General features: G+C 37.1%; 1 long non-coding RNA gene and 1 pseudogene across 4 annotated transcripts; both read right to left on the bottom strand.

Annotated features, from left to right (window-relative positions):
* Nucleotides 1-410: 410 nt before the first annotated feature.
* Nucleotides 411-11,309, bottom strand: LOC131781261 (uncharacterized). Of its 4 annotated transcripts, none has more exons than XR_009339949.2 (4): nucleotides 11,198-11,309; nucleotides 3,924-4,054; nucleotides 1,227-1,375; nucleotides 411-843 (listed from the first exon to the last, which is right to left on the bottom strand). It is a non-coding gene; the product is annotated as an uncharacterized lncRNA (long non-coding RNA). The 4 variants fall into 4 exon arrangements; XR_009339946.2 differs by lacking the exon at nucleotides 11,198-11,309 and adding an exon at nucleotides 4,824-4,970; XR_009339948.2 differs by lacking the exon at nucleotides 11,198-11,309 and adding an exon at nucleotides 4,488-4,594.
* A 6,257-nt stretch (nucleotides 11,310-17,566) lies between these two features.
* Nucleotides 17,567-20,526, bottom strand: LOC131781251 (uncharacterized; annotated as a pseudogene).
* Between the last annotated feature and the right edge of the window lie 4,428 nt (nucleotides 20,527-24,954).

Genomic DNA, 24,954 nt, shown 5'->3' with positions numbered 1-24,954 from the left:
GATAAAGGCGCCAAGCTGCGCGTTTGAGGATGCTCTTTTAAGCTTGTAGACGATTATTTTATTCGATTAAACCTACAGGAAAAATAATTGATATTCCCCGATCATTCTTGAAATAGCCGTACCTCCATGTTTTCAAGTATTTATGAAGTTTGGTTGGAATTTTATCGTCAAGTGACATAAAGATTTTGACGATTTGTGCTTGTCAGCAATGTGGTTCTTTAGGGAACATTTTTCGAGAATTGCTTCTATTTTAATTAGCAGACGATATGCTATGATAATTATTTTCTAACATAGTCTTTTCAGCTTTTCTTTAATCTTGTTATCCATGGAGCAATAAAAGGGGGTGGAAATTAGTAAAAAGAGTTTATTTTTCAGCGTTTAAGTTGGCAATTTATTAACGTTTAGTATCTACGAGAATATGGAAAGTAGTGTGCTAAAAAATTTTAAGTTGTCGTGAGATAGACATACGAATCTCGGAAGTGTTCATGGCAATAATGCATTTTTCATACAAAGAGAAAATGGACAAATGGTTCACCAATAGCTATAACGCATGATTCAGTTTTGTTATTGCGGAAGTATTGAGCAGATCATAGCACTCCTAAAAGGAAAGTAAAAAGTACTTTCTCACTTTTGTTCATTTTATTTAACGGAGTCTAAAACTTACATTTTGTCGCTGTTAATTACTAATGAACAAAAAGAAGAGCATTTGAATTTCGGATAATTTAGCTCAATTATTAAAACGAGTTTTGGAAACACATTCTGAGTTCCACTTTCGTATGGTTCCACTGCTACAAAGGCTTCAATATACATGAAATAGACAACTCTTTACAGACAGCATCGGGCCTGCAATGTAAAAAGATAAAAAATAAACTTAGAATTAAGAAAGATCTCATTAACCATTATTAAAGAGCACGTTTGCTTTCGAAAAAAAAAAGGAACGAGAACGTAGCATTGGTATCTTTCCTTGGTTGTATGAAATTGATGTGCATGTTGAGATGCAAACCTGGTTTTGCATTCAAAATTATCGACCTCGCCTACTGAAGGGGGCTCTTTAGAAATTGGTCAGATAACCAGCGCATCTAAATGTTAACACTGAAAATTACACTAAGTAAATGGCCCAAAATTCATATCTGCTCGAACAGTCATATAAAATAATAGTTACACATAGTCATACATATTAAAGAGTACACTTGTCAAACCATCAGAAAGCGTTTAAAATTTTATACCTAGCAAAATCCGCACATTCTTCTGCAATTCTGTTTCATGATTCCTGGTTGATAAAGGCAGGATTCCTCGTAATATACTTCTAGCTGGCAATAAATTTCGCCTGCAGCATTTCTACATAAAGGAGCTCTCTTCTCTTCATGAGGAACAGCTGAAATGAACCATAAAAAAGTGATCTCAAAGTGATCTCACATCCTTAAATATCAAAATCTGGATGGAGCTGAATTTTGTTTTGATGGTTTTTACTAGGAAATGCACATCAATTTTACTGGAACAAGCGCACTTGTACACCAGAATAAAAATATACTTAAAGACTCTCGTTGCTTATGGAAAATTAAGACTCCTCCGCACAAAGTGGGCATAGTTTGAAGGTTCGAAATTATTCCTACGCCGGCAGAGAAATATCTCCACATTAATCATCGATGTATTTTTGGCGGTATTAGACCCCTTTAAAACCTGACCGTAAAGATATATACTGGAGTTTCTGCTGTTTTTGACTGTCGCGATTTTAAATTTTTCTGAAGCAGTGTGGAAGGAAAATATCTATAATCTGTTTTCTGTTGTAAACACAAAACTTCTTTGCGTTTTGAAAGTAAAAAACGCTGCATTTTAATCTACTTGGCGTAAATTTTTAAGAGGCCTAGGTATGGCTCATTATGATTCTGCCTACAGAATTACCCACTCCATTTAATTTCATCATAACGATTTCATAATCAAACCACAAGAAAATAAAATGAAAGCAAAGTAAGGAGGAGGGGGCGTATACAAAGCGCAAAAACGACTACAACGAGAACGTGGTGAAACAAAAGACTAAAACAACGTGTCTAGCGTTATACACATCATAGCCACTAAATGCAAAACAATGTTGTGAAATAATTTTTAAATTTCGTGTATCGTGAGAGAGAAGCTGGAGGTCCGAAGGTAAATTTTATTCTCGATTCACACTGTCGTTAAATATTACAATAAAGAAAACATCTTGGCCTCTTGGGGAGTATTGACGATTTCAAACCTTCGAAAATTTGAAAATTCCTAAGGCAAATGGAAGTTATATCGTTATTGACGTTTTCTTAAGCGTCACCATAATGAGTGTTTTTACTCCAGCCAATCATTGTTGCTTTTAAAAGAAGAAAAAAGCCAGAAGTGTTTTGAAAACGGTAAGGTTATCTATATCTTCCTGAGTAAGTTGCACGATTTTACTCATAAGTTTGTTTGTTCCCGAGTTTTTTACTTTTTTTCATCGCAATTAAACATTTATTACCTCCTTGCATTTCGAGTTGGTTTATTTACTTTAGATGTGTGGGTTCATCTTATATGAGGCAATCATTTTATGAGAATGTTTACTTAGTTTAGTGTAGAAATAACTGTGAGGTGTAACTCACTATCTTTATATACAAACACAAGAGCCTTTAAGTACGAACCTAAAGAATACACTTCACCATATGCATATTGCTTATTTGTGGTCTTTTGCTTTAGTCGAGTTCGTGAGCCAAATGGAATTTCCTATGAACTCATTAGTGTTATCAATTGCGGGGATTTTGAAAGGCGGTGAAGGAATGAGATTGTAAGAGATAGACATGACGCAGAAACGAAGTCTCCATAAATTTCTTTCCTTATTTCGGCAGTTTGAATTTTACCATCTGGCGTATTGACATAAAAAAGGGTTTTGAAATATGAATAATTAAAACCCCAAAACGAATATTACAAGTCAAAAGAAGGATCGTTAATCAATAGAAATCGATTGTTATTAGAAGAAATTCTTCACATTTAGGCACAAAGGCTCGACATTTCTTAGGATTCGAGAATTTTATTTGCAGATCTGTCCGCTTCAAGCTGTGCTCTTGTAGAATGATGTTTCTAATACTGGAATCTTCTTGCCCACCCGCGAGCGAATGATGGTAACGGCATCGACGGGGATAAAAAGCGCTAGTGAACAAAGCCACAATCTTGTTCATAAACGAGGGCGATTGTTAATCGCAATTGACGTTGGAGGTATAAAATGATGCCTACAACCATTGTTCAGGGACGAGAAAAAAATTGCTTCCTCGCTCAAGAGTAAGCTATATCCATAATTAATTACAAACAGGACCCATTAGACAGATGCTTTAGTTAATAGCATCAAGTTAACAAATATCTTTGAACTTTATGCTAATTTTTGAGCCAACTCAAGGAGAACAATTTAAATTCTAACTTTCTCATATCTTATTCACAAACAGTCTATCATATTATTTGTAAAATAGGATCTATGCATTTCATGTCGTCAGGTGTTTTGCAGGACGTTCTAAGTACGAGTGAAAATAAGATAGATCATTGACTCTTTGTACGCGAGGTTCATGGGTGGTATGTAGCCGAATCTAGAATGGTAGAAAGTTATCGATAATATATGCATATTCTTTCAAACTCTGCAATTAACATAAGGTAGGGAAAATATGTAAGCATTTTTACAGAAATAAAAAAGAGTAGTGAAACCTGGCAAAATAAACTACTAGATTAAACAATGTCCTATTCTTCATAGCTGAATTCAATAATTCTATTTATTATCTTTAAGAAGTGACTTTTGAAATGTGCTACTTGGGCCAAGGGACGATGCAAACCAAACTTTATTTCTGTAGGTTGCTTCAAGATTGGTTCAACTCTTGTACATGGCTGCATTTATTATGACATTCTCTCAATCAGCTAGTAGATGATAAATATTGTCCTACCTTTGTCGTAATGACCGGATTTTCCAAGCTCTCTGGTAAAGTCTTCTCTTGGAAATGGCACAGCCACAATCAAAGAAACCAGTGTTGTTAACGTAAGGCACGCAAGGAACTTCATTATGAACTAGATATCGCTGTAAATAATTTAAATATCGTGACGTTATTTTTTACTTGGGTATGAACACAGCTTGTGTTAAAAAAGTCATCATTTAGGGTAGCGAAGCAGGCTCTTTCTAGGTATTTAAGCAATAAAACAAGGTGACAAAATTTATTACGCTGGCCGTACTCCGATTCAATCGGCGTAACATATGGCAGTCCTTTTCATTGTCCAACACGCGATCTGAAATTGAACTCCCTATCTGGGAAGCCATTAGGAGCCTAGATATTTAAAAATAAACCGTTCAAAATGTGACTTTGAAAAGAAAAATTTCTCGAAACCGGATTTTCAGTTAAAGACAAATCACTTTTGAAATGTCCTGCCATCTAGGAAAATCAACAAACAAATGTGGAATCTTATTAGTGCGAGAAGATGCCGCTTGTTTTAGCATTCTCTATCGAGTTCCTTACTTTGGTAGTAGGTAATACTGATATCAAAGATAATTTTTGGTTCTTTAGGATGGGATTCTTGAGAAGATAGCCACAAGAGACTCACCTTCCACGTCAATCAACTTAAGTATCCGGATATGAACTAAGACTGGTTTTGGTGAAAATTATAGCGCTTGATTTCAACTTTGTGAATTATTGATAAAGATTCCATCTTTTATTGGCGACTACATGCCGATGTTTTTAATTAGCGACCAATCGATTTCTCTCGGCGGAAAGGTCTATGGCTTACTTCTAAAGTTATTTTAATCAAATTGTAATGCAAGGCTTAGTCGAACTGCTTCAAGTGATATCACCTACCCTGCTCTTTCCAAAATTTCAGCCAGCATGGTAAACAAAGGACGTGATGATAACTACAGTTGGTTGGTAGATCGATATCATTCAAAGTGAAAGACACCAAATGAAACTCTCTATCAATCTTGGCTCGGTAAAAACGTTCCTGTGTTAACTTTTTTTTCTTTTCCTCTCTTTTTTGTATATGCCCTAGCTTACGAGTTCTAGAGAGGGATAGAATAATCAAATATCTGACAAAAACACCTGGTGATCATAATAAACCTTTTTGAGAGAATATATTTTACAGGCCTGTCGAGTTGGACCATCACGAATGCTTTAAATGATGTGAATTACGATTCAGGTCAGTTTTCACAATTATTACCAATTTAAAGCAAAAATGTTGTCGGGATCTTTACTATTGATACGCTAAAACTGCGATAACAACATCTCCACAATCATGTTCTTGAATGAATTATTCAAATCGCGAGTTGTTACTACCCTTAGGCTTTATACAATTTCAGGTAAAAATTGTTCTAAGGGGTTTTCGAATTTTATAATATGTACGATATTGCATATTTCAAGCAGGAAAAGGTGGAAGTCGTAAAAAGTATAGTCAACAACATAATCTGCAGTCACGGCAACTTATTTACAAAACATTAGACATTCACAATTTCTCTATTCCTTAACAATTCTGGTCATAAGGTCAAAAATAAGGAGAGAAATAATAAACATAAAATGCAACTAAATATTAAAGAATATTTTCATTATTTTGTATTTTCTGGTATTTTGCCATGTAGGCACATACAACTAAACCTCGGCACGTGTCGAGAAAAAAATTATAGCGGAATATGGGGACAAATAAAAGTTTTTCAGTTTAAACATTGAGGCAAAGGAGAAAAAATAAGCTCAAAATTACATTATCTTCCAGTTTAATCTTCACATCGAGAAGAAGGAAAGTAGACATCAATTTTGTTCATAGTTATTGCAGATGCAAGAAACGTTGGTGAAAAAACGCCTGAAATCAGACGGCTGGAAGTTCTGATTACGCCGTTTGCCGTTTTTTGATAGGATCATCCTAAAGTTTTCGAGTAACAAAGCAGGGAATATGAATACGTATTATATGTTACCTTAAACATAAGAGATGATAGGATCAGATCATGAGTTTTAAGTTAGATACTACTAGAAACTTCGAACTTCAACCACGTTTGAATACACGCTTCATTTTCGCCATTAATTAATAAAAGGAAGTTAATGATCAAAAACCGCATTGTCATTATTTATCTACTAATGTGAATGTTGTTAGAGCAATGAAATTTAAAATTCTTTTTATGTTAATACGCTATTTTCGGTTGTCGGCTCACAGCTTCATATCAAAATTATATAAGCGGAAGAATAAAGTGTTTTCTAAATAATAAGTCTTTCGTGCATCAAACACTTGTTATTTGGTGCCCACCACAAGCCCTTATGGAATAAAAATAAAAATTTTAAAATATTTGAAAAACCTGTTTACAAAGATATTTCGAATTGTTAATAATTCAAAATGAATCTCTTTATAATCGTAAAATCGCGGGCTTACCCGATATTAGTACCAATAACAGGTGTGGAACAAATGGGAATTATAAACAATTACAATTGGTAAAATGAAAAGGTGAATTCCAAGTGCATAACAATAAACTGCCTTCAATTCTTTTTGTAAGTAGTAAGTTTGGTTTATGAAAATGTTGTGTTGTTCAGGATTTTTTTCTATCGCACTTTGTAATAATCGTCTTACTTTGTAATATCTGTCCCACTTTATAAATATTGTTGTCTCAATTTGTAATAAAGTCGTCGCACTTTGCAAGAGATTGCATTCTATTTTTATTCGCTCTGATGAAGTGCTAACGCTCGAAACGTCAGCTTTGAAACTCTCTACGGTGACCAACCTAAGTTATCAACTCAGCTGATAATACTAAACTACCCTGTTATACTCCCCCACCGACACAGCAACACTGTTTCTTTAGAAACTTGCCCCTTTTATTCATTTGAACTTTGTTATAACAGACTATCGCACTCGGTAAAAAAAATTGCCTTAATTTGTAATTAAAAAAAGCTTTGGCTGTTTGTAATAAATTACCATTGTACTTTAAAATAATATAAGCTTTCACACTTTGTAAGAACACTTGCCGCACATTGTAATAAACTTGGTATAGTTAGTCGGAGGGCGAGTCTAGATCGCAAATTATTGCTTAATTTGGGTCCTTCTCTAAAAAAAGTGGTTCTGTTGTCACCAAAGTGCTGGGTTACATTTAGCATATGTAAAGCATACGACTGAGTGGGGTCTGTGCAGTGCTCACAACCATAGGCCTGTTAGGCCTGTTTATTATTTTCAGGATAATTAATGCTGTTTTATACGAGTAGACTTGTTTACCCATAGACATGCACACAAAGTTTATAAAAATGAAGAAGAGCTGATGATCTGAAACTCAGGAAAAATGCTTTCTGCCTACATTGTAAGCCTGTGCTTGCATTGATGGAACATAGTACTGACCAGAGATTTAATTGCTGGCAAATGGTGATATTTTCAATTTTGCCATGTTCTGAAATAAGATGTTTAATTTCCTTAGGTATCCTAGATGAATGAACAAGAAATTGAGTTTTAAACATATATTTAAGCACGGAACGGGTAACTTTTTTTAGTAAGCCTATAAAGAAAATTCCCAAAATGAAAAGAGGCCACTTATAAACATTGAATAAACAGTAGCGTATTTCCGAATTGTTTATAGCACAAGGTTAGGAGATTCAGAGAAACATAAGGAATTTTAAGAAGCAAGTGTCTCTTTTAATAAAATGAAAGGTATGCGTATGCCCCATTGCAGAAATTCCTACCCAAGTACTCTAATTTCCCTGTATGCGGAAGTATACATCAATGGAAAACGCAGTGCATTGCGTGCGATTTGAAAATGCAAATCTAGCGCCAAAAAATAGAGACTACACTTCTGACGATGGCCACTCGTCCCTTTCGCCGCCAATTGGTAAGGATTTTAAATATTGGAGAGTACACCTGGATGTTAATAGACTACGATTACCTTGGTTCTCCCTTGTTTAAGCTCATGCTCTGCTTTTTTTTTTTTCCTTGTGCAAGATATATTTAAGGATTTTTCTATCGATCATTAGCTTGGCCGTCTTAGAGTATCCTATTCCTTCTGTTTTTGTTTTGTTTTGTTTTTTTTAATGGAGGGAGAAAAAGCGACACACCAAGGGCGGCTATCGTAATGTAAGATCTCCACTAAAGTTACTTATGGTGTTTAGCAAAAGTACTTAACAAACTAAAATAATATTTCAGAATAGAATGCAGATTATTACTAAGGATGGCTGGGCGCAGTTTTTCAAGCTCTGGCCGACAATATTCTGGGCGCGTAAAAGCAAACCTTCCCCCCCCCCCCCGATCGGTTTTCAAGCATCTGTTGACTGAAGGATTGAAATTTACAACGAAGGATGTGGCATGGCAATCGTCATTAATATACAAATGTTATGGGGAATTTCCTTCAACATTATTTGGGGACGGTCTCGGAAGGTCCTCGATATATTTTTTTTAAATTTCAGAATGTTCTCTTGAGGGATAAGATAAAGTAAAGAGAGGAAAGTACACCATTATTTAGGCACGATAATAAATTAAGCGTGAAGCATGTGGAGTGGTATAAATAAGGACACGTGCTGAAAAAAACAACAAATAAAAAAGGATAAAATATGTGTACAGATTTAAGTAAACCGAAGTGAACTTTATCACATAAACTGTGGTGTTATACAAGGATTTCCGGCCCTGAGAAAAGCCGTAACAACACACATAAACAAAAACCATCGTATTTTTTTTTATGTGTGTTGATATAGCCAATTAGCTGCTTACACGTCACTCGCCTTTGGCGCCACTCGGTTGATGAGTAAACGGCAAAGCCTTCATGATTCTCAGTACAAGTTGTTTGTCGCAGCTTTCTCGAAATATGGCGACTAAAACACTAAAAGATCCGTATCGCTGACAGACGATGAGGTTCAAACTTTCCTAGAAGGGAAAGAAAACCAATATACTAAACGAAAAACGAAAGTTTCGTATTCAGTGGCTTTGGTGTTAGCATTTCTCTCGGCTGAGAATGAAAATCGACATGTGGAAGATTTGCCACTGGCCGATTTTGGCCGTTTACCTGAAAGACTTCATCTGTCGGTAAGGACAACGTCAATAAATGAGAATTTTGTTAATTGAAAATTACGATCGTTGTTGTTTTTGTAATCATAATTCAACGCATTTTTCCGTCTTAAGAGTCAGCGCTAACGCACTCTGCGATTGTTATTCGAGGATTGTCGATTCCTTTATTTTCATTCGTTGATGAAGTCGGCTTTTCTTTCCAGTAAAGGGCTATTGTGTTTATATGATAAACAAAATAATACATGGTTTCTTGTAGATATGGAATTCCTCTTCTTGTGTTCAATTCGACGTCTTACTCGTTCGCCGGGCTCACGTTTTCGTATCAATCATGAAATGTACATCGCTGTTTAGTCTGTTCCAACCAATTAAGTGTTGCCGTTCCAAATTACGATGCCGCAAAGTTTATTTTAGATTTATGAAACATGATACTGTTCAGGTAATGAGCTCTGAATTAAATTCTAAAGAATCAATTATATTTCGAAAGACCAATTTTCAATATGATCTGGGCTCTGGTGCTAAATTAAAAATGAGTTTCTCTTATCGATGGGGAAGTTCTAAAATAAGACGTTTCATTTCCTGTGGTAACCAAGATGAATAAACAACAACTGAGTTTTAAACACATATTTAAGCACGGAATGGGTAATTTCTTCTAGCTAGCCTACCGAGAAGTTTCTCAATGCCGACGATAATTTCTCACTTTGTTAGTTTTAGTTTCTTTATCTACGCAGACGAGTAATTTTAATTTTAGGTGTGCTAAAAATTAAGGAGAAAGAATAACGCTTTAAAATCTTACGTAGAAAGACGATAAATGTATTTTAAAAAGTCACGCTCAATAGAGCTGAATGGAAAAAAAAAGGAAGCGGTCTGAACAATTTGGAACTGTTGAATCAGTCATTTTTGATCTGTACGAGCCCTGCCAAAACCAAGTGGTTTCAATGATTCGTATATGTAAATGTTCGTTCAGTTAATTACATTTCCTATCACCAAGTTCATGAAAATGTTTAAAAATTGATGCGTAATCGTTAAGGTATAATAATTCTCCAGATTTTCTCGATTTCGCTTTGAGAAAATTAACCACAAATTACATAGTAAGAATCTTATTATCCAGCTGCACTAAATAAAGCACATGGAATGCACGAATAGAGTTTAAACATTTTGTTTGTCTTTTCAGTCCTCCTGTGAGCTCGTCAAAATACATCGAACCTCGTAAAAACACTGCTTTATTCTAAGATAAAACACCTAAACTGCGGAGTCAAGAATTATTCCGGCCTCCTTATGTCGCATGTTGGTGCACGAACTTCCCTATTTTTTAATGTTACCGTCATACGCCTTCTCCTTCTCGAGAGCGTTTATGGATCCCTGTATAATATCAGATACAGATAAGGACTGATGTGAAAAATGAATAGCTGAGATATGATTCTACGTTTTATCCTATCTAATATTATATGATTGGTTACCTTGCTCGTTAGCTAAAACAAATTTATCATTCAATGGAAAGTTCCCTATTTAACGACACCGATTCGATGTAATGGAGACCATAATGTAAACATTTGCTGTCTCAAATAAATTCAGAATTTCAAACTCTTTTTGAACCACCATGACATGTTACGAAACGGTTATAATTAGAATTATTCTACAAAATAACCTTCTGTGTCTGGCCCCGCAGCCTAAGATAAAATGAATAAACTTAACATTTGATGCAATAAAAACTGAGAATTTCTTTAACTCGATCATCTTTGAAAATTTTTTTGTGAGCATCTTTCACAACCCAGACCTCTCATATAAAGAAAAAAAAAGGTTGAAAAAAAATTAACGGAGAATTAAGCTATTATTCTCTGAGAATAGAAAGTAAAATTAAGAAAAGGTACAAAACACAATATATTCACTTTTTTTAGTGTTCCCTCTCCATGTTAGACACTTCACCACTAAGACTTTCCATAGGCGAAAATGTGGAAACCTTACTACGTGCCCATTTCATATTGGTCTCATACTTTGCACCTTTTCATTATTCCCAGGGTCTAGAGCAATTGGAAGTAAGACTCCCAAAAAAAAATTTTTGAAGCGCACCTCTATATCAAACTCTACCTTTAGATGAAGAAAATTGATTTGGATGAGTTATTCCCAAAGCATCGTTGGGAATTATTTTATCAAAATACAGAGTTTAAGTATGCGCAATACATATATTAAAACCCGTGGTTAAAATACAGAAAATAGTTTGCAGTACCTTCTGATTTGATCACTTTCAAATTAGTCGGCAGGCTAACCTCTGTTACATATCCTCGATTTACAATGCAACAGCATAAGTACTAAACAGAAGGCAGATGCGAACCTTCAACATTATCTCTCCTAAATAATTTAGGTTTCATTTGGCAAAATTGTTAATTTGAAGAATTGTTTGTCGATTTAGTTTATGTAATCGGAAGATTATAGAGATGTACGGCTCCGATTGGTTGCAGATTACTTTATAATTTCTTTTATGGAATCACCCGTTCGGTGCAGTCGTGGTACTAAAGAACTAATTATCCAGGTTCTACGTAGGAGGCCCGGCTGAGCCTAAACTTCACAGTCGGTTCAGTCACCAATCCCCGTCAAGGCTCCAAAGCAAGGGCGCGAGTACAATGTAGTCCTTAAAAGATAATTGAAAAGCTTGTGTGAAATGTTTAACATTTCAACATGCTTTAAAAATTGTTATCGGTTACTTTTTACATGAATTGAAACACTTACATGGGAGATACTGGTGAAAATCACTTAGTATGGGGCCTGTGCCAATACTTTATCAATACAAACTTCTAAAGACACACAGATATGCGTCTAGTTTTCAAAATAATCAGCGAACTTCTTCATCATGTTTCTGAGAGATAAATAGGAAACAAATATGCAGTTTCCCTGATAATTGACACAGTCTCTAATCTAAAACACTTGTCTTTAAAAATCCTTTTTTGTGGACTCTTTGAATGATCATCGGTACTGTTTTCTTAACAATTTCCTCTCTTAAACAAAAAAAAAACACTTTAGTGGAATGTTTACGTTGCAAAAAAAAATTATATTGAGATAGTCGATCTCCTTAATCTTCTCCTAAGATGTACCCTCTTCTAGTTAGCACATCGTAACAATATACAAGAGTTATGGATAGGTTATAATTTATCACCTAGGGCGAGGGGTCGGCAGATTTTGGTTGTGTCACAATGGAATCTACCTGATCCCCTATACGTCGTCAGAGGATTCGCAGTATTCCCCAACATTGGCAGTTGTATTTTTCATGATCCCCCATGGTGGTTATGTACAAATATAAGTCTTAAAGTCTGTTAAAGTAATTTCCCCCAAGATATACAACGAAATGTGGAGTATAGAAGGTTGACGTTAAGCCCAACAGCAAGTAAACTTCATAACTGTGCGTCTTCTTAGCTTCTGTAATCAAATTTTAGCTTATACAATGTTTTTCTACATTCTAACATTGCACTATAAATAATTGACCCTATTAAAAAACCGTAGCTCGCATTCTTTAGAATTAAAAATGAATAAAGGGGTAAGTTTCTAAAGAAACTGTGGTGCTGCGTCGGTGGGGGAGTCTAGCAGGTAATTTAGTGTTAACAACTGGGTTGAAAACGTAAATTAGCCACCGTAAAGGGTAAAAAAGCTGACGTTTCGAGCGTTAGCCCTTCGTCAGAGCGATTAGAGAAATTGTGGGTTGTGTGTGGATTTATATGTAGAAAGTGGAGCTACGCCATTGGTGGGAATATGGTGACGAGAAAACAGGAATAAATTAGTTGAATGAAAAGCGCTCGTTGATTCCGTGGGGATTAAGGGTGCCGATTTGGAATATAAATTTTTGTTCTAGTGTTTTACGGCTTTCCGAACTGCCTAGATGTAAGGAAAGACCGCAAACTGCCATATGCGGTTTAGAATGATAAGGAAGATTAAAGTGTCTAGCGACTGGTTTGGATGCGTCCTTGTCATTTCTTTCCACATCGCGAAGGTGTTCTCGGAATCGGTCACCCAGTCGTCTTCCTGTTTCGCCGATGTATAACTTATTGCAATAAGTGCAAGTTATGCAGTAAATAACATTGGCGGAGGTACACGTAAAGTGATCAATGATCTTAATGGATCTTTTGGGTCCCGATATTTTCTCTACGTTATGAATGAAAGGACAAGTTTTGCATCGTGAGCGAGCGCATTTAAAAGTTCCAGATTGGTCATTGGTTTGAAATGAACTCCTGACTAAAAAGTTGCCTATGTTTTTGTCACGTTTGAATGAAATAAGTGGGGGTTGCGAAAAGATAGTGCCAGTCTCTGAATCGTTTTGGAGTAATTTAAAATTTTTAAGAATGATAGATTTAACTGCGTGGTTGTGAGGGTGAAATGTAAGAGTAAATGGAATGCGGTCAGTGTTCTCCTTCTCGGCCGTTTGTAGTGCTACCTGTCGATCGATTTGTTGGGCACGGTGGTAGCCCGCTTGAACGACAGAAACAGGATAGCCGCGTTTATCGAAAAACTGGCACATTGCCTCTGATTTTTCGGAAAAATCAGAGTCGTCACTACATAAACGACGGAGTCTGAGAAACTGTGAAAAAGGTATGGAGTTCTTGACGTGTGATGGATGTGAGGATGAATACAACAAGTAACTATGTGAATCTGTAGGTTTGTAGTAAACACTAGTACATAAGCCGTTGCCTTCAATTGAAATTTTGATGTCTAGAAAAGCCAAAGAAGTGTCGGAAATTTCCCAGGTATATTTAAGAGCCGGATGAAAGGAATTGACGGCGGTTATAAATTGAGTGAGCTCCTCTTTGGCAGAGGAGGTAGCGCCGATGCAATCGTCAATGTAGCGGCCGTAGAGTTGAGGTTTTGGGCCGTGGTATTGGCTAAAAAATTGATGTTCGATAAAACCTACAAAAAGATTGGCGTAGCTGGGTCCCATTTTAGTACCCATGGCCACGCCATTAGTTTGTTTGTAGTAGTTACCACCGAATGAAAAGCAATTGAGTGTGAGTACTAGTTCGGCCAGACGGAGTAGTGTTTCAGAGCTAGGTTCCTTAACAATGCGTTGATCGAAAAAATGTTTGAGGGCCCGGAGACCTTCGTCATTGGGAATGACAGTGTAAAGAGATGTTATATCCATGGTGAAAATAAGTTTGTTTTGGTCGAGGAAACTAAAGTCACGAAAAATTTCAAGTGCGTGTTGGCTGTCCTTAATGTAAGACGGTAGAGTTTTGACGATAGGTGCCATAATTTTGTCTAAATAGCTGGAAATAAGTTCAGTGGGACAACTGCAGGCAGAAACGATGGGTCGACCTGGGTTGTTAGGTTTGTGGATTTCCCACGGAATCAACGAGCGCTTTTCATTCAACTAATTTATTCCTGTTTTCTCGTCCCACCAATGGCGTAGCTCCACTTTCTACATATAAATCCACACACAACCCACAATTCCTCTAATCGCTCTGACGAAGGGCTAACGCTCGAAACGTCAGCTTTTTTACCCTTTACGGTGGCTAATTTACGTTTTCAACCCAGTTGTTAACACTAAATTACCTTCTTTAAAATCAGATTGATTCAAGGACACCTTTTGGTAGCAAACCTTACGAGATTTTCACTTTTGTTCCCATTTTCTTTGCTTACTTTTCTTACTTGTGTTCCCATATCCTTTTCTTACTTTTTTTAATTTGTGTTCCCATATTCTTTTTTTTTCGTAGTCACAGTCTGGAGTGAGATCCGTCTCCTCGGCCCAATATTTCCAAGGGGCGCTGCATGAAAAGACTGCTGAGAGCATGCATTGTATGTTTCGCTGTGCGTCAATTCTTACGGCAACTGGTGCTTTTATACCTCTCTGTCAGGCGAGTCGAACTTCTCTTAGTTCCACTACCTAAAACCACCCCTTCATTAAAATTCATGCCAGTACTAAGTTGCCGTATATGTTCAACTAAACATTACTTTTAATTCATTTCTTGACAAGGTGTAAATGATTTAAGAGGTGCACAAACGTTGGTGCAGTACTTTGATTATCACGTTCCTTTACGAAACGTCCTTACTTTAACGGATACCTCAAATTATAAACCCACAGTTAACTGATTAATTCTTACCTCCTTACTTATTTATCTGTTTATCTAGCAATTCAGTTCACTTTTATTTCACAATAGCGACCACGAAAGTTAGGTCGAAATGAAATGTCGTTTCGTTTATCAAAACTGGGGGATAAAGTAGGAAATGCGCTACTTCTTTGAGGTACTGCCAACAGGCGTTTGGTATTCGGTTTCTAAGCATTAAGAAATTCTTGGACGGGTCCGTCATGTTTACATCCAGTGGTATCACCACAAAAATAGTTAATGAATGCAAAAAATTAAGGATCAGTTTTTGTTTCTGGGCAACCTACCTCGGTTCTAAAAAACCGACCTCGGGCAAAAGTGGACGTTACGTGGACATCAACCGAGGACAGTTTACCGACAGTACATACACTACCCGAGGACGGATTTATTCCCGAGGTCGGTTTTTCAGAACCGAGGTCGGTTGCCCAGAAACAAAAACTGATCCAAAATTAACATAGATCACAGGTGACAAACTTGGAAATTGTAGTCTGAACGTTTTAGTGAAGACAAACCGCTAAGTAGTTCAGAGACATACTCTAAACAAAGGAGAGAAAGAACTACACCCACCAAGCCCTCACGCACTAATCATTCACACCATAAGTGTGACTTCTCACTCTGTTCAGGTAAACAGGCCAAGCTCTGACTTAACATTTCGATAGGACGTCATATTGAGAGTAGTTAGTCAGCGTTTGTATAACTTACTTTACCATGGAACGTCACTTTTGCCGTGGAAACTCGGGAACGAGAAACATGATTTATCAAATCTTGCAGAATACATTTCAGATAGCATTTTAAAGGCATATAGATTCGTTGTCAGCTAATAAATTTATTGAAATTCTTCCATGTTAAAGCTGCACTGCGCTAAAATTCCAGCAATGCGTGGATTTACTGTTTTGTGAGGATCTAGATGATGTCGAGACTTCGTACGGTGCTTTTTCTTTATCAGGTCTCAGAGGAATAAAGAAGACGAAAAAAACCAACAAAACAAGAAATCGCACAAACAACAACTACAAAATAAGAAACAAAAAAACAAACGAGGGCGTTCAGTGATCGTGACCTTTCTCCATACCTGAAGAAAACGCCCCCTGAAGTCTTGTTTAGTAAAGTCGAATATTCGATAAGAATGACTATGGCAAAAAAGTCAAACATTTTCCAAAACTAAAGAGTAAGAAAGAAAATTTAGCTCGTGGATGGGAATGACAGGAGGAATATTTAAACCATAATAGTAGAAAAGATCAATTATGACGACGGATAAAGATTATTCACTTCAGTCTCGATATATTCAGCAACAGTGTTGCATGGCTCACAATCTCACTGATCTTCCACAAAAGAAGTCTTTTGAGTAAGTTGCCATTTAAAACCGCTCCAGGGGCACGATAATGTATTGACACAATTTCAACATAATAGAAACCTATTCCAATTTACGCAACGGAGAGTCAATTTTAGAAGTGTTTCTCACATACTTTATTTCCTACCCCAAATAAGCACCAACCCCTTGGGCCATTATGTCATACAAGCGCCCCACTTGAAAAAGCATTCCCTCCTTCCTCACTTTCTTAGATGGTCGTAAATAGTAGGTATAAAAAGAAAAGCTGTTTCTATTGCATTTTTATCTACAAATCTTTCAGCTTTAATTGCAACTGAATCAGCACAGCATAATGATAAATCCTCCTTCGCCCCTTCGATTGAGTGTCCACCTTGCAATAAGAGCCCCTCTTTTTTTAAGCCGAAATTTCGATTGATCGCCCGGTTCGTTATAATATCAATCACGGAGATATCTGGACGTCAGCTGCAGGTTACGAGAAAGAATAACGAGGTTAGCAAGAATATCTTGAAAACAGGGAGAGCAGTGAAAACATTCTTCAGGGAGTTGTCCGTCAAATATAGCTTTTAAAACGGAATGTAAGCCTCGCGCAATAATGGGAACTTTTTATAGAAAAAGGTTTGTTTGAAAGAACTCAAGCGTAAAGGCTGATCTCTTACGATACAGGTATTTTACTCAAGAACAACGTGTTGTTTCGACCCACAGTTTTGGGTTGACCAAAACTGTTCATTCCTTTCTTTTTTCTTTGACAGTACACGTTCCGACATGGCGAGTGACTCGCTAATAAGCGCATCCCTTTTGCAATGCCGTTAGACTAATGCCACCATCACAATACATGTTTAAAGTGAAAAATTAACACTAAATTAAGAGAAAGAATCTGTCTATTCTGATTAAATGCCTAGGAGCTGGGAAGCGGAAAAAAGAAGTGTAAAATGTGGGGCCAACGCCTTTATCATCTGATGATACACTTACGTCTAAAACACAGCCACATCTAGTTGGATATCAACTTCAAGATATACAACAATCTTAAGAGTGAAGAAAAACATTTCCTTATGTGAAGGGGGCTATGAAATACCATTTTACAACGACACAAAGACACAGACCGTATAATCCGGACTGTTCCCCTGAACTTGGCTGAGTTGTGTTACCCAGGCTCCTATCATTATCGAGTGAGAAAGAGAGATGAGCCTTATTTGTGTGCACCTGACAGTCGACCTAACAAACATACAGTATCTGGGTAAAAGGCCGCTAATTAGTGATCACATAAAAGGACCTCTTGTTGCAGCATTTAGATCACCCCTGATGAAGGCACTAGACAGGAGTGTCGAAACGTTGGGTCTATGAATTGTAACTTCTTCGGTTACATTCATTAAATCTGTAAACCAGAGTAGCATCAAACCATGTCTGATACAGTATCTCTTGCAGCTTTGCTTGTTTCCAACGTTCTTATTTGATCCGGAGTTATCAAAACGTGATACATCTTCTCCCAGTGTCGTTTGGCGTTGTACTAGCGAAATGCTGATGACCACCGGCTGACCTTGTCTCTTAGAGAGATTAACTTTTTCTTAGGAACAGTTATTCCTGGTTGTTCAGTGAGGGAGAAGGAGTAAAAGTGACGTAAATTCATCAAATAACTCTGCGTTATTTTGGGGTGGTATTCTTTCTTTGCGTAGCCCTCGAGGGACTTTTGGTTAATAAGGTGATCGTCGAACAAGGGTGTCAAATCGCATTTGTCATCTACCACCTTCAAAAGGTTGGAAACTTGTTTTCCATGCTGTTGGTTGGTTTTCTCATCTAGCTTACCTCCGTCGGCTGGTCTAAGCCAGGCTTTAAATTTAGAAATGACATCTTCAGACAATTTGTTGGGAGTTTTAAAGGAGCTTCCATTTTCATCTTCACTGTCTTCAATCTCCACAACTCTTGTGTGAATACTTCTATGTTCACTTGCTCACTTTCGCTTTCGCTGTCGTCAAGAATCTTGACACGTCTATGCGAGCTTCTTCTACGGACGTTTATTTCATCTTCATTGTCTTCAAGGGCCTCAACACTCACAGAAGATTCACCCTTGTCTTTCCCAAGGTTGCTCCGTCTTTCATGATAACGTCGCCGGGGTTAATCACTGACTAGTCGTCGCACCCTTGACAATGCGGCCTTGAATTCAACAGAATCGAGAAGTAGTTTGTGAACTTTCTTAAGATGAAGAGGCATTCTTTTTACAAGTGCTGTACAACCATCCATTGGACAATAATGATAACGGTGGTAATCCTTGCTTTTCCCCTCTGCTTTCTTGTCAACCTTTACTTTGTTGTTTTCTTTTTCTTTTTGGGCACTTTGCTTGGGCTTGAGTAACTGTTGGTCTTTCGTAGACCAAAGCGTACGAGGGCACTGCGAGCATACTCCTTAGACCACCCGCGGACCTCCACAAGATGGCGAGGAATACGGACCACTTTGGCATTACATAACGGTATAGGAAAAAGTCTCCTTTTCTGCTTGACTTTGGAGTCAATTTCAGACGCCTCCTCTTCTTCTTTTTCCTGTGCTCCATTTTCACAATCCTAGTTATGTGAAAAAGTTACATGCTCTTAGACACGTTACAGTGTGGTATCGAGGAGTACTTTTCTAGTCACTCGAAAAACCTTTTTTATAAGCTATGCCCCCCTGCCTCTATAATTGGTTTACTTTGCTTAAAAATCTTGGGATTCCGTAAAATAAACATCCTGAATAATAAATAAATTATCAAAATACATTAAACTCTCATTTCACAACATCTGTCACATCGATTTTACATCGCGCATTTACAAGCTTATCCACACATTAAGCATAATAATTACTATGTCATTTATAAATTCTAGTTTTCATATGGAAGCTCTTCAATTGCTTTACCTTGCTCTTAACATCTGCGGACTGCGTTAAATCAACAATGTGTTCAGTGCTGCCATCTTGAATAATTCACAAAATATCACAGTTTTACAAATTTATCGTCTAACAGCATACCTTCCACAGTACTTTTTTATTTTGAGAAACTCTGTTAGTTAATTTCAAAATGATAGGTACATGCCACAATGTATTTAATTTTCAGCCATTCCCTGGAGGCATTTTTCTATTGTAATAATATAGACCTAAAAATTTTAGATTTCGTATAAAATATATTTCTTCTCAGTATTTTATAAGTGGGAGGTTGAGTGGTTGGGGGTTAGGGGTGTAGAGAAAAAGTACAGTGGTGTAAGACTGATAAAAAAATCTCAATATGAGTTAGTCTCAGGGGTGCGAAGCTGATTAACAAATTCAGCGGCCTGAAAGAGAAAAAAAATAATTACTTAAGGTAGAAATTAGTCATGGTTGGAGGGGATAAAAAATACATACATTGTGAGGAAAAAAGGCCAATCGTTTTGTGCGAAGAGGGTTTCACTTTTAAATAAAATAAAATCTCGCACAAGTAATTCTCCAGAGACGAAAACGGCTGTACAAAGTTCTCAATTAATCAGACTTCTGAGTTTTGATCCAAGTTTGCGTAACTTTAAATAGGCCATAATCAAAACTTACCCTTAGTAGTTCCATGTTTTTATTGCACCAAGTAATAGACATGAAAACAAATAAATTTTAATTCTCCTGGAAAAAAAGGCATATTATTAAACGAAAATAAATTTTTCAAGAACAGGAAAGCTTTGAGTAGCCTCTTGAAACAGTACTGGCATGAGTGAGACAAGAAAACGTTTCACACGCCTAAACTGCCGCATTTAGGGGCAGAAAATTTCTCTTTGACATTTTGAAGGTTTGCATGAACAACGGAAAAAAAACGTGCACCATTATATATCACCAAACCTAAACACCACCACCCTGAAAACCAACACGAGCTACGAAATTCGTGTCCCTTTTATCACATACGACAAGCGTCATTTGCTGCTTGGTTTAATCATTTTGAATACTCTTAACAGAACGGAACACTAATCCAATAATATGTTAACGAGTTTCGAGCGAATTCGATTGATAACTGAACGTAATTAACGCGAGACAAATCGTCTTTAATGACAAAGCGATTTAACTAAAACGGGCAATAACAACGAACCAGAACTTCGAGGCAGCGACAAAATAGACACATTTCCTACCTGAGTAGAGCAAATCGGTGAAAGACGTTGTATTGCAAACCATAATCGAAGGATTTCACCATGTAGAAACAAAGACGATTCCAGGAAGATTGCATTTAATAAGCCTGCTGGAACTGACGATTTAAGCACTGTTTATATATGAGCGCTGGCTTTATTATACATTGAAAAAAAAAAAAAAACCTCTCGTTATAAACCTTGAAAATCGATCCAAATTTGCAACCACGTGGCACTCAGAAATTTCTGTGTGTTACACGTCACGCAGAAGTCACGCTGAAGTTACGCCGAAAACGCTGTTAACCAGAAGTCACAGAGGCTATTATTTGAGAGAGGGGAGTTTAAATTTGAGGGGGGCTTACTTTAAATCTTAAACACGCCGTTTTCGTCTTAAGGTAGTTTTTGTACAAAACTCAAACAACTGCAGTCAAACGTTTTTATTTAATTAAGGGTAACAAACAGTTTTATGTGTTTGAGGGGATAATTATTTAAAAACAAACTAACCGGGCCGCATGAAAAAAATGGGAGGGGCCTTATTAGAGATGGGTGAGGTTGTTACCCAAAGCAACTTGCAAACGGCAGGCTTATTAGAGAAGGGAGTTAATAGACAGGTATTACGGTTTTGTAATTTCTTAGGAGAGAAACCCCATAAGCCGTTTAAATGATATAATTTTTTTCTTTTTACAGCGACGGTTTGATCCATACAGTTTTAAGGCCCGGTTACTAATTTCCCTTGTCTGAGTTATAGTAATCTGAACCAGAACATTCTATCAAAAATTCGCAATGATGCATAGTAAGACATATATTGGAAACGTAAGATTAAGGCTATCGCGATAACAAAGTTGGTCGATAAGGCCAGCGCTTGTTTAGATAATTATTTGAAACATTTATGATGAAGAGTGCGAAGATCCTTATTAGTTTGGGCAGTACATTACAATTATTAGTTATCTTGGTCATAATTCCTCAGTCTGAGATTTAAGCAAGAACCTATATATTTCCTCTTGTCTGAAGGGGGAAATGTGGGACCTAGATCAATTGATTCTTGTTTGACCAAGCGACATTTCTACATCGGGCGTGTGTCCGTTTCAAAATTAAGGAGCGTACTAGCTCTTAAAGTTGAGATTTCTAGTAGTCATGATCTTAATTATATTATAATAAAGTTCGGATATAACGCGCGCTGTCATTGGTTGAAAGAGCGTGCTCTATGAGAGTATAGAGCATAGAGCTGAGCCAAAGCTGTCACGCCATCTGCCAAATTGTACTATGTTCGACCGATAATTAAAAGTGAAATTTCGCAACAAGCGAGCCGGCAAGTAGCAACAGAAGAACCAAACAAAGGTTTGTAAACATATCAGGCGCCGTAATTTACATTATTAAAACGTGAGCAGATACGAAAATCCTCATAGGAAAAACAAAATAGGCATTCCGAGTTTTAAAGATTTTCACGCTCAGTTAGATTGCAAGCTTACGAAATGTAATAAAAATCAAACACGGCTAACACTCGTATAGTATATAAAGTTCAGAGTTCAAAAACAAAACAGAACAAAACAGAAATTATGAAAATATAATCAAACTGACATATCTGTTAGAATTCATACTAATCATGACTACGTCTCGTGTTTCTCCCTACACTTCTTTCGTGCTCTAGCCGCTTCCTGCGTGCTTTATAACAGAACAGAGCACAGTCAAGGCTTCTCTATTTGTTAACTAGTACTTTCCTTAAAGGAGGATTTCTTTAATCATCAGGCAATACAATGAGTGCCGCAGTAGAAGTTTTCAATCACCTGTCCATATACCCCTAAACCCAAAGCGCATCAAGGTCGTTATTCACCATATTTTCGGCACTGATCCATTTTGATTGCACTGAACAAGTCTGCAACTTGAATAGCCCGTTGCTTTTGCACTATTGTACAATTTGATAGTACTGGTCACTCCTGCCTCTCCGAAAAATACACCGAAATAATCATTTGTAACATTTAGCAAATGGGGAACTTTCGTGACATTTGCCGTTTCCGACATTGGTTACTTCGAATCATAATAAACAAATAACGGATGGTCATTCTGTACTCAAGTTTGCTTTGTTTTATTGCCAAAAGATTATTCTACCTACAGTATAATTCTGAGATAAATTTATTAAAGTTCAGTTGCGAATTTTATTGTCCAAACTTACAAAACGCAAAAAGGGCCTTTTTCGCATTCTGAAACCTTTCATCGACTTGAAAAGTCAAACACATACACGGCAGTTTTTCTAAAGTCTCTCAGATCTAAAAGGTTGTGGCGGCCGAGGGAATTGAGTGGCGTATAAATGGTAAGTCAATAGCTTCAGTTTGGCGAAAAAAATAGATTTATAGCTTTTAAATTGGCCGATACCACGATATAGGGCACTTTCGTGCCTTCACAAGCACAAATAACGAGCTGTTTCAGTGAGGATTACATGGTGTTTGAGAATTTCAGGTTGGGCATCAAGCTTCGTGATAGGGGTTGTCAAAAGCTACCACACAAGGACAGTTCATCTATCATCAAAAGAAGGAAAAGTCACGAAAGTGCCCTACTTTTCTTCTAGCGAGAGAGGGAGAGGGAGAGAGAGAGAGAGAGGGGGGGGAGGGAAGGGGAGAGGGGGAGCGAGAGAGAGGGGGGAATGAGAAGGTTATGTACAGAATTATTCTTTTAAAAAAGGATCTGGACAACTGTTGGATAACCGCGGTCGAGACAAGGTGAATCGAGGATGGCAACGGCATCAAGAACGTAGCGAAAAAAAAAGCTTTAACGAGAGGTTTAATAGCTACGCACGTGTTTGTCAAAACTTTGTGGCTGTCATCTACTATAAAGTAACGTTAAATCGCTCGGGTTTGAAAGTTCTGAGAACAGAAACACCGACGGCAAATTATTGCGTTCAACGCAGGGAGAACGCCATTCCCGAGTTCTGGCGGTTCGGTGATCTGGTGCCGAAATTACGGCGCGAAAAAAAAGCCAAATGGGAAGTCTCTCATCGGTATAAAGAATAAGTGATGTGGTGGTGAAAATGGGCGAAAATAAAATTGAAACTTAACGTGGGAGGATGAAAAATTGTTTGTAGGGCATTCAGTTGGGTGAAGGTGGAAAAGAAAGAAAAAAGCGGAACTGTTCGATTTATGCACGAAAGCTTCAGCAATGAAGCAGATCAAACTTACCTCTTGTGTCTCTTCTGCCAAAGACCGCAGATAACTTTTGGAGGAGAAATTACGAACAAGTGAGCACATTTTCAGTACCTAAAATTTTGAATGCTTAGACGTAAAACTTCTCTAATATTTCACAGCTCTCGTTCGGCGTCCGCATAATGCCGTGCTTCAGCTGCTTTGATGTCATCATCTAACGGTTGTTTTATTTCTTGCTAATTCGTAGGGAGGGCTTACTGTAATTTGCGAAACAGAAATGTTTCATTTGCAAAACTGAAATGTTTATTGTTTGAAAGGGCTAGGGCTTACTTCAGCTCCTTTCTAAAGTATAATTTGAACAAACAAACTCTTCTTCTTGTTATGGTTTGTTCATAAAAATTTGAAAATTCTGGAAAGAAAGCTTTTATGCCCAGTTTTAATCAAGCTTTGGGATATTACTTCTCTGGCAAAAGGGAAAACACACAATAATTAAATGATATGAAAAAATATATATTTATGGTTATAGTTTCTGTAGTAAAGGTACTCCCTTCTATTTACAATGTAGCAAAAGAGGAAACTCGACCTCCTCAGTACAGAATTCTTTGGTTCCTTTAGTGAAAATCTTCCTAGGTTGAGCTTCCAAATACTATAAACGTAAAGCATTGAAATTCACTAAATCGCTTGATCCCTAAATCGCTACACGAATTTTCTCTGAGTCATTTCGTAAAAATCTGAGGATGAAATCTACGCGAAGGAGCTCCGATCTCATTAATACAATACAGTACAATACAATACAATATTTTTCATTTAACGAAGGCGACGTACTTACCCCATGAGTTATCTAACTTACGGCCTTGCGCTAGTAGTATAATAATCTGTATTTACGCTTCCACTAACCTGTATGATAGAGTTCTTTAAGCAACAAAACGAACTGAAACATGCAAGTTTAGCCTGTAGACAATTTTTATTGGAGGCGGAGGAACAAGCCAGGGCAAGATGTGATTACCTCATGTGTACCTAACATTGTGTTTATACGAGCAATGATTAATACTTACGTAAAACGGCATATGTACCCCTGCATTTATTGCAACGAGTTATACATTGGTGAAACAGGAAGACGAGTAGGTGACCGATTCCAAGAACACCTTCGCCACGTGGAAAGAAATGACAAGGACGCATCGAAACCAGTCTCTAGACACTTAAATCGCCCCAATCATTCCAAACAACGTATGGCAGTTTGCAGCCTTTCCTTAAATCTAGGCAGTTCGGAAAGCCGCAAAACACTATTAATAACAAAATTTTATCTTCCAAATCGGCACTCTTAATCCCTACGGTATCAACGA

This window comes from Pocillopora verrucosa, chromosome 9, assembly GCF_036669915.1.
Source record: "Pocillopora verrucosa isolate sample1 chromosome 9, ASM3666991v2, whole genome shotgun sequence".
Lineage (NCBI taxonomy): Eukaryota > Metazoa > Cnidaria > Anthozoa > Scleractinia > Pocilloporidae > Pocillopora > Pocillopora verrucosa.
The sequence above is the reverse complement of the archived record's forward strand: the minus strand, read 5'-3'. Positions and strand labels throughout refer to the sequence as shown.